The sequence below is a fragment of the Vigna unguiculata genome, chromosome 2, assembly GCF_004118075.2.
Source record: "Vigna unguiculata cultivar IT97K-499-35 chromosome 2, ASM411807v1, whole genome shotgun sequence".
In the NCBI taxonomy this organism is placed as follows: Eukaryota; Viridiplantae; Streptophyta; class Magnoliopsida; order Fabales; family Fabaceae; genus Vigna; species Vigna unguiculata.
The window spans coordinates 20,023,582-20,033,978 of NC_040280.1; the positions used below are offsets into that span (position 1 = coordinate 20,023,582).

The following is a 10,397-nucleotide window of genomic DNA, read 5'->3' on the forward strand; positions in this document are numbered from 1 at the left end:
AAACTTAATTAAATGAAACACCACATAGAATAATATTAAGAACATTGTCATGGAGTAGAAATGTCACTCCTTACCGTTATCCAAAATACTTGGAGAGAAAAACTAAGGCATACCATGATGCCATTAACAAAACGAAATAAAGGTTTAACAGTATCCAAAATATATGCTCATGGAATAAGATAGTACATAGGTCATAGTGCCTTAAAAGAAAACTCGGAGTAAGGGGATCCAACCCAAGATAAGCTACGCAGCGGAGTTTCCATCACCCTAATGACCACGAGGAGTTCCCACATCTGCTCACATCAGTAAATTGATGATCATCACAAAAGGAGAAAACCACACACAAAACACATAAGCAAACAGAAAGGGTAAGTTAGAGTAAAAAAGTTTTATCATACAATTGAGCATGCAATTTAAAAGTCAATAATACATGAATCAACCAAGCATGTGATAACAACCAAGCAAGACTCTAAGACGCAATTATCCGGATACATATAATCAGTCAGATTCACTAGATGCTTACACTTGTGGTGGCCTCTACTGCTCTGTAGAGTCATTGCCAATGGGTTTCACCCTACCACGCACAAGATTAGCCTTCAAACATCTAAGGCCATTATCCTGCCAAAGACTAGGGCCTCTTACTACTCTCACCACTTGAGTCAGTACGCTCTACTTGAGAATAACTAACTCTTTAGAGCTTCAGGATGCAATCCTTACTTAATTATATACTGAGGCACCACCATGAAACCTTACTAAGAGGTTCGTGGAATTACGTCTATTGCCTGAGGCACCACCATGAGCTCTCACTAAAAGGGTCATGGAATTACGTCCATTACATGAGACACCACCATGAGCTCTCACCAAGAGGGTCATGGAATTATGTCCATTACATGAGGCACCACCATGAACTCTCATCAAGAGGTTCATGGAATTACGTCCATTCCATACCATAGCCATGTCTCACCAACCAAATCAAAGATTTATCATACATACCAATCTCATACCAATATTCTACCAACCATCCATCATGTTTCATACGCATAATCATACAAAGGTCATAAATTCAAGTCCATAAATCATATAATACAAGCATATTCACATACTGCATACTTTAAATAGGATAATCCAATTAAGCATACAACCAACAACCAAAAACATAGGAGAAAACAGCCATAGAGCAAGTTCCTGCACCAGTCTCGCTCAAGCCATGGACCCTCGCTTAGGCGAAAGTGGTCTTTCGCTCAAGCTATAGGCCCTCGCTTAGGCGAGACTGCCAACAGAGAGGCCTGTAGGATTTCGCGAGCTCTCGCTTGGGCGAGACCTCCTCGCTTGAGCGAGACTGCTCTTCACCCAAAGGTGAGGTCTCTTGCCTAAGCTCAACCATGCGAAACACAACAGGCACCCACGAGTTCTCGCTTAGGCGAGACCCTCTCGCTTGAGCGAGATGCTTCATCGCTTAGAACAAAAGCTCTCCGCCTGAGCGAGAGCGCGAGCAGGAACCAGGGTAAGGTTCTGTTATTCTCGCCTAGGCGAGACAAGCTCGCTTGGACGAAAATATCAGCCATCGCCACTGTTCAAATAGAAAACAACTAGGCTTTCAACATCAAACAACATTTAAGGTTTTCCAGGCATCCACAATAACATATAAGTCATATAAACACGAAATAAAGCTGAAATAAGCAGATTATAGTAAAAACATGTGAACCCTAGCTTTCCTTACCTGGAAAAGGCTAACAAAAGACATAGACTCCCAAATAGCTGAGCACTATAGCTCCAGGAGCAAATTCGTGAGCTGCAACATTGGTACAAATTGAACATGAAGTTACTAAGGTGAACCCTAACATGAACCACGAAAAATCAAACCAGAGGAGGAAGAGTATGAGTTGGGAACCAACTTACGTGGAAGAGAAATGAGTTTGAGCTAACTGAGGCCAAACCCTAGCAGAGTTCGTTGTTGCAACTCTAAGAGGGAGGAGAAGAAGAGTTTTCTGAAAAGTGGCAGAATGAGAGGGTTAGAACTGGTTTAAGAGTTTTGGGCACCCTATGGACCAATCTTAGGCCCAACAGATTAAAATAGACCCTTAAACCTTGGGGAAAGTAAATAAATGGACCTTACAATTATTAAAGACTCATAATTGAATGGTTTTACAATATGTTTAACAAGTAAGTGGGCAATAAGGCGTAAACAAGTGGATTTTTAATTATTTATATATTATATTTATATCTTAAAATATAAATGTTAAGTTAAATTTAAGTTTGTTTCCTAAAATTAATAATTTGACAACTTAAATTTATTATTACCGAAAAAAGATGCCTCGAACATATGCGTGTTTACTCATGCCTCTTTTTTTGTGTTTGTGTCAATTTCTATTCAATTGCACATGAAATTGGTTATACAAAATCCCACCTACCTTATAACAAACATTTAAACTAACGCAAAATTTGTTTAAACAACCACATTCATCCTCTATGATTTTTCTCATAAATAATAAACAACTCACTCCTAAAATGAAGAGAAAAGAAAAGGAAAATAGTGGAGAGGTAAGGACTTCCTATTGTCTCACAAATTTTAACTAATAATATTATAATGAAAATATATTATGAAAAAAATATATATAAACTAAAGAAAATTTTAAAAATTAGTAGACATTATTAATAACGTGTATAGGATAAACAAATTGTATTTTATAACTTATCAAACTTATATTTTACATTTTAAATTTAATTTAAGAAATAGAAATAGTATATATGAATAATATCTAATAACATATCCAATTTAAAAAAAATTAAAATATGTATAATTAGTAATAATTTTTATTCGTGGAAATGAACGTTCCTGACTCAAACTCATGACCACAAGTTCAACAGCCTTGTGCTCTACCAAGAAAACAAACAACGTACTGCAGAAGTGTTTAGGAGAAGAGTGCATTGTCCACCATAAGGCTCAAACCCATGACCACAAGGTTAAGAGCCTTGCATTCTACCAATTGAGTTTAGGAGAAGAGTGCATTGCCCACCATAAGGCTTAAATCCATGATCACAAGGTTAAAAGCCTTGCACTCTACAAACTGAGCTAGACGGGTTTGATACAAGGTACAATTTACAATTGAAAATTCAACTAAGGGAAGTAGACAGTTTCGCAAGCACACAGTTTAGTTTCATATGTGTTTTAAAAAATCAGAGAAAAAAAAAGAGATGAAAGTAGGCATATGTAATATTAATTGGGATGATTGTATATATCCAACGATAAACTTGAATAATGTTCACATGAATAGATCATTTATTAGCAAAGACAAGAACATCTTAATTAACGAAGATTTGACGATTTTAAAGATAGTTAAATTTGGTTACATTAAGATTCCAATTTAGAAAGCTATTCTTACCGTTTGTTTATTAATCACTTAATTTCTTATTATTTTTTAAATTTGCTTTCCATGCAATGTGTCAACTAGGGATGAGGGATGGTCCTTCCTAAGGACCAAGGGAGCCAAGACTCCCCCAATTTTTTTTTTTCATTTTGTTTTTTAAATATATTTTAAAATATTTTTATATTATTATTGTTAAATATAGAAAAAAATTGTAGAGTTAATTTTTTTTGTCTAAAGTACACATTGGATGAAATATTTATAATAAAGAGTGATACAAATATATATAATAATCAAACATAAATATGGTAAATAAAAAATATTGTTATAAAAAAGGTCAATAATATCTACCGATATCAAACAATGTTTATGTTTTCCTAATAAACAATAGATGTTATGTTTCCCCAATTAACATAAAATGTAATATATCTAACAATTATATTATTTATATTAAGTTAGTTTAAAAATGTTTTTTTTTATTTTTTAAACTTGAAAACAAAGTTTTCCATTCTATACTTTTTTTTTGGTTTCTTTGTCTTCCATACCTCTATCTCTCTCTCACCTCTCATTTCTAACTTAATTTTCAAGCTCAATCTTTCATTATTTTAAAATTTAAGTTCCATCACATTGAAATTGAGGATTTAAGGATTATTTTGGACCGAATAATTTTTTCTTTTGAGTAAGCTCATTTTCTAATTTTGTTTTTTTTTTGAAGCAATCTATTTTCTTTTTACGTGTGGTTTTGGGTTTAGGGTAAAAGAATGGTTTCTCTTAACAGGGAGGTTTGCGATGAAGATGAAAAAATGCATCTACATCAACTAAACTTGAGAAATTTCATGAGTTCAAAATTTAAAGAAAAGGAAAAACAACTCTCTAAAGTTCATAGAATTATAATTAATGAATTTGAAAATTCTTTAACAAGTAGTATGATAGTATATATTGAAAAGAATATTGCAATAAGTTTTAGTTCTTGTTCAATTATCAAAGATTTTAAGTCATTGAAGAACGTAGAGGAACACTTTGATTAAAAATAAACTTTAACATTTAATGATAGTTTTTTATGGTTATTTTATGATATGATAATAAATGATAGTCATATATTTTTTGATTTTACTATTATGTATGTTTGTTTTGAGTAGAAGAAATAAAAAGAGGAAAAAAATATATCTTCTTAATTAAAATAATAATAATAATTATGGCACCTATGAACTTTTTGTCCAAGTTTTGTTATTGGGGTTAGGTCAAGCACGGATAATGCCTACCCATTACATAAAAAAAAATTCAACCCCTTGCACGTCCCGTTATCAATCCAAGTTTTATAATTTTTTTAAAAGAAAATTACAAAAAAATAAACAAATTATTATCTATAACAATATAAAAAGAAGATTCTCTCTTTTGTGTCCATATTTTAAAATACCAATTTTACCCTTTAAAATATAATTATTTATTACATTTTTGAAAATTAACTATTACTTTTACAAACATTTTTAAAAAATTGTCTATCTTTGCTTCTTCTCTCTTTCTCTATTTATCAACAATTATGCTCTTATCTTTTTGATATATTTCTCTTTATTTTTAATAAATATAATTTTATTTTATATATTAACTTAAAAACTTATCATCATCTACTAATATAATATCATGCATATTTAAAAAATGCGTACACACAGGCGCGACAGCGCTTGTGTGTACACTAGTATATAATCAAATATAAAATAAATTTTAATTATAATTTAATTTAACCTAATAAAATATAAGTCACGACTACAGGTTAAGAGCCTTGCGTTCTACCACCTAAGTTAAACGGCTTTATGCAAAAATTTAATGTAGAATGCTTGAATTGAAATATTCCACTGAGGAAAGTCAAACTATAAACTTGAATAATTTTCACATGAATAGATAATTTATTAGAAAAGAGAATGACATCTTAATTAATAAAGGTTTGACAATTTTAAGGATAGTTAAATTTTGTTACGTTAAGATTTCAATCTAGAGAGTTATTATTACCATTGCTTTATTAATTACTCAATATCTTATTATTTTTCAATTTGATTTCCATGCAATGAGTCAACTAGAGATTACAATCGGGCATAGAAAATGCCTACTCGCAGAAATAAAAAATTCAACCCGTTATCCATCTCGTTACCCATAGGATTGTCGCAGACATTTAAAAAAAAAAAGTTGTTTTACAATTTTTTAAAACAAAATCTAAATAAAATTATAAAAAAATATAAATTATAATATAAATTAAAATAAACATAAATTAAATTTTAACATTAACTAAATTTAACCTAATAAAAAATAAAATAAATTTTAATTTTAATGTGTCAATACCCTATTTTGTCCAGGTTATAATGTATTTTACCTTTTTTTTCTCATAATCTTATTTTACTTTTCATCTTATTTTACTTTTATTTATTATTTATTATTATTCTATTATTATTTTATTTTATTTTATATTTATATTTTGTTTTATTTTTATTTTATTTTGTTTTATTTTTTTTTCGTTTTAATCTTATTTTATTTACAATTTTCTTTATTTTCCTTTTTTACTTTTTATTATTTAAGAAAAAAAAAATGAAATGAAAAAAAAAAAGAAGACCAAGAGGTTAACGTAAGGTCTCTGATGGCCAGCTGGCCATGGTCATGATCACTAAAGAAGGAGGGAGCAGGAAGCAACATCTGCTTTCAGCCTTATCCCACGTCTTGAGATGGGAAAGGAAGAGAGCAGAGGCACAACAAATATCACCAGAGTCCCTTTATTCATGGATGAACCTTCTTCACTCAAGGGGGCTCTTTCTCATCCTGTTCTCTGCAAAACAAAAAAACACCTTCGTCCTCAAGATTCCAACAAAAACACCATAATCCATTGACGCCCCCTTGATTCACTCAACAGATTCTCCTCCTCCCATTCCCTCCATTTATCCCTGCCTTCTCCATCCCAATCTCGCAGCATTCCCATTCACCTCAACATCACAATACCATATCAACCTGCAAACAAAATACACAAGCAAAAAATCAGAATCACAACTCCATCCCCGCAATACATCATCACACCGGGTCAGAATCCCATTCCTGCACAAAGCTCTCACGTTTCATCTTTCCCAATCGTTTACACCCAGCGCAGAACAGTGAAACAAAGGAAAGGATAAAGACTTTCGCCAGTGATTTGGGGTTTAGGACACAAACCTGTGCACGAATCGAGTTTATGTTTGAGTGATTGGCGTCTCCGGCAGTGTTCTCAGCAAGCAGTGATGGTGTCGCGGCGGCAGTCCAGATCGTGACTGTCTAGGTTGGCAAATGCGAACGCGAGGCTGGAGCGGTGACAGGAGCGACGGCAGCTCCGTCGACGATGGCCGTTGTCGTCGCTGGCGTTTAAGGTGGAGCAGACACGCGTCCCAGGGGCTAGAGCGGCGTGGTGGCCGGAACGGGTGCAGCGTAGGTGGGTTCGTTTTGTTGGTGCTGTGAGGCAATGGAGTTGTCTGGCCGTGAGTGAGGGTTGGTGGAAGGAGAAGAAACTCTCTTTAGGGTTTTGCTTTCTATGTTTAAGAGTTATTTTTGGGTTTAGATTTAAATTTGCTCCCATTAACTTCCTGCACCACCATTTTTAATATTCTCACCCTTCTGTGTATTGTTTCAGGTCTTACTCTGTGCACCCCTTTTTCCTTTATCTTGCACCCCTGTTTTAATTTTTGCTGCGAGTACCCGTGATATTTATTAACCTCGCACCCCTGCCACACTTGTTTCATACTTTACTCTGCGCACCTCCTTTTTTCTTTACCTCACACCCCTGTTTTAATTTTTGTTGCGAGTACCCCTGATATTTCCTAATCTCGCACCCCTGCCACACTTGTTTCATACTTTACTCTGCGCACCCCCTTCTTCCTTTACCTCATACTCCTGTTTTAATTTTATCTGCGAGTACCCCTGATATTTACTAACCTTGCACCCCTGCCACCTTTGTTTCATGTTTTACTTCGTGCACTACCATTATTGATAACCTTGCACCCTTGTTTATGTTTATCTTGTTTTGGGCCTATGTTTTATGTTTACTTCATGCACCTCACATGTTACTCATGCACTCTATTATTATTATTATTATTATTATTATTTTCTCACTTTTGTCCTTTTTGTTATTAAATTTTCTTTTATCCTTTTTTTGTTATTTATCTATTATTTTTTTCCTTCTAAAAAAAAGAAAACAAAAATGTTTTAAATTATAAAAATTACACAAAAATAGAAAAAAATCTAAAAAATAAAAATATTCTCTTTTGTTTTATTGTGTCTGTCAGATCGCCCGCACCGTTTGACACTCTTTTTTAAAAATACCAAAAATAGTTTTCTTTTCCTTTTAGTGTCTGTCCGACTACCCGCGTCGTGTGACACATATTTTCAAGTAATTCAAAAATACAAAAAAAAAATACAAAATTTTCAAAAATATAAAAATATCAATATTTCAAACAACTACCCTTTTTAAGAACTACGTGATCCTTGATTCTTCATTGTGAGATACGTAGGAGCAAGGTCAGTCCTTGTAAGGTTCACCTCCAAAAAATCAAATCATTTTCCAAATAGTTTTTTTTTTAAATATCTTTTTAAAGAATTACGTAACCCTAATTTCTCATCTTTAATGAGGATACGTAGGATCAAGGTCAATCCTTGTCGGGCCCAAAAAATTAAAAAAAAAACATTTTGTTTCTTTTAGGATTTTTGTCTTATTATTTTTGGGAAAAATTAATATTTTGAAAATCACATCAACTTTACATTTTTAATTAAAGGTACCGCCCTCGGGCGGGCGCGATAGGGTGTTAACACCTTCCCTATGTGTAACCGACTCCCAGATCCAAAATCTGGTTTTTTGCAGACTTGTTTTATTTTTATGGTTTTCTATAGTTTTCCAGAATAACTATGGTGGCGACTCCAAATCTCTTTTTAAACCTGTTTTCTTTTTCGGTTTGCCTTCCCGTTGCGATTCCGGTTGCGACAGCTGGAGACTCCACTGGGGACCTAGAGAGTCAAGCCATTTAATTAGATATACAAACTTGATGTGATTTTCTTAATGTTTCTTTCCCCTTTTGTTTTATCTGTGTATTCTTGTCTTTTTATGTGTTTGTATATATTTGCTTCTTGGATTAATTGTTTTATCTGTGTATTCTTGTCTTTTTATGTGTTTGTATACACAATCACGCATAGCATTTTTATATCATACATCACATCTCATGAAAATAAGCGCCTCGTGAGGCAAAAATAGGCATTTCATTATGTCACTCTGCATTCATGCATTTCATTATGTCACTTTGCATATCATGCATGATGTTTCCAAATACTTGTATCACATTTCATCATCATATCATGGGAATAAATGCCTCTTGAGGCACATGCATTACATCTCATGTAGGTTTTTTCAATTAGTTGCATATCATGCATGGTACTCTTTAATCGCATCGACATACAAGTGACTAAGTGCCTCTTGGGCACAAACTTGCGTTGCAATTGTTGTTTTTAGTCATAGTGACATGTACATAGTTATTTTTAATCCATATCATGCATCTCACCTCATATGAATAAACCGACTCTGCAAAAGAGAGGAAGGAAATAAAAAAGGTTGTTACATTTTGAGTCACTTGTTTTTCTCGCAAATCATCAAATTCACTTCTTGAAAAAAGAAAGAATAATGGGGTGTCACGTTTTTCTGGGATCAATTGTTTAATCAAGAATAACGACTTGGCTTTTTTCTTTTGAGACGTTCGTGTGCGCATGGTTTGAAACAGTCTATCCTTCGGCTTCCCTACAATGAAGGATTTGCCCTATCAACATTGGCATTACCCAAGTTGATAAACATAAACCCTTAGAGTTGGTAGATTTTCTAAGTTTATCCTTGTCTACACTTGTTGGGTGGTCCTTGAATCCATCGAGACCAAAAAAAAAAAATTCATTAAAAAAAGGAAAATGAGAAAAGAAGAAAATAAAGTTTGGTAGACTGAAAACCAAAAAAGGCAGTTTTGGCAAAAAAAAAAACATGCTTTGGTCAAATTAGTAGGTTGAATGAATAGATAATGTTTGATATCATATCTTTTGAAGCATTTGTTTAATCTGCATAACATGAGATTTTCAAACTCATCCTTTTTTTTCATTACATTTTCACCATAAAGCCTACATTTTGAATTTCATGGACGATCAACATAAAAGGGGCACACTGGCCTGGATAGACTGCGAGCAAATCTCTTAGCATGAAAATAAAAATAAAAAATGTCTGCTAGACTGAAAACCTGAAAGAGTGGTTTAGGCAAAAAAAAAGAATAAAAAAATAAAAGCAAGGGACAAACTTTAACATGAACCAATTTGTTTTTCTTGAGTTAAAATTTCTTGAAAGAGAAAATAATCATGTTTTGGAAATGATGTGTGACCATGTTTCTTTATCATAAAACACAAAATGTGATCCTTTGTTACCCCTTTGAGACTTAAAAGATAAAATATTTTTCTTTCAAATTACCTTGAACAAGGGTCATCTCACATTGATGGTTTGCACTTTTGTTTAACAGACGGTTCACCAATAAAAAATTCCATCAAAATAAAATTTTTTGAAAAAGACAAAAAAATGATGATGATGATTTGGTTACATCAAGAATAAAAAAAAAGAATCGATGTTTAGAGAAAAAAAAAAAGAGAAATGGTGAACACATAAGAGGCAAATGAATTTATGATGCAGCATTATTCAAAGATCATTGTTCCAAAATACCATCACATCTTTTTGAGTTTATATTATCCACATTTGTTTTCATACCCATAGCTTTGACCACGATACAAGCATAATAAAGCCCACACAAATCCAAGACTGATTGTCGGTACCTTTCAAAAAGTTTAATTCATGGAAATCATATTGACGTGCTGAAAGGTTTGTCCAAAATTAAAAAAAAAAAGGGAAAAATAAAAATTGAAAAATATGTTTTGAGATTTGCTTTCAATGATTCAGACAGTTTTTGATAAGCCTAGTTAATCAATTAGATAAGGGGCATCCTCCTTCGTTGTTTC

The 10,397-nt window shown here is 32.9% G+C and overlaps 1 long non-coding RNA gene across 1 annotated transcript; it reads right to left on the bottom strand.

The window, feature by feature from the left end:
- Positions 1–202: 202 nt before the first annotated feature.
- LOC114173202 lies at positions 203–1,987 on the bottom strand. The gene is made up of 3 exons (XR_003602467.1): positions 1,900–1,987; positions 1,721–1,792; positions 203–293 (listed from the first exon to the last, which is right to left on the bottom strand). It is a non-coding gene; the product is annotated as an uncharacterized LOC114173202 (long non-coding RNA).
- Positions 1,988–10,397: the final 8,410 nt, after the last annotated feature.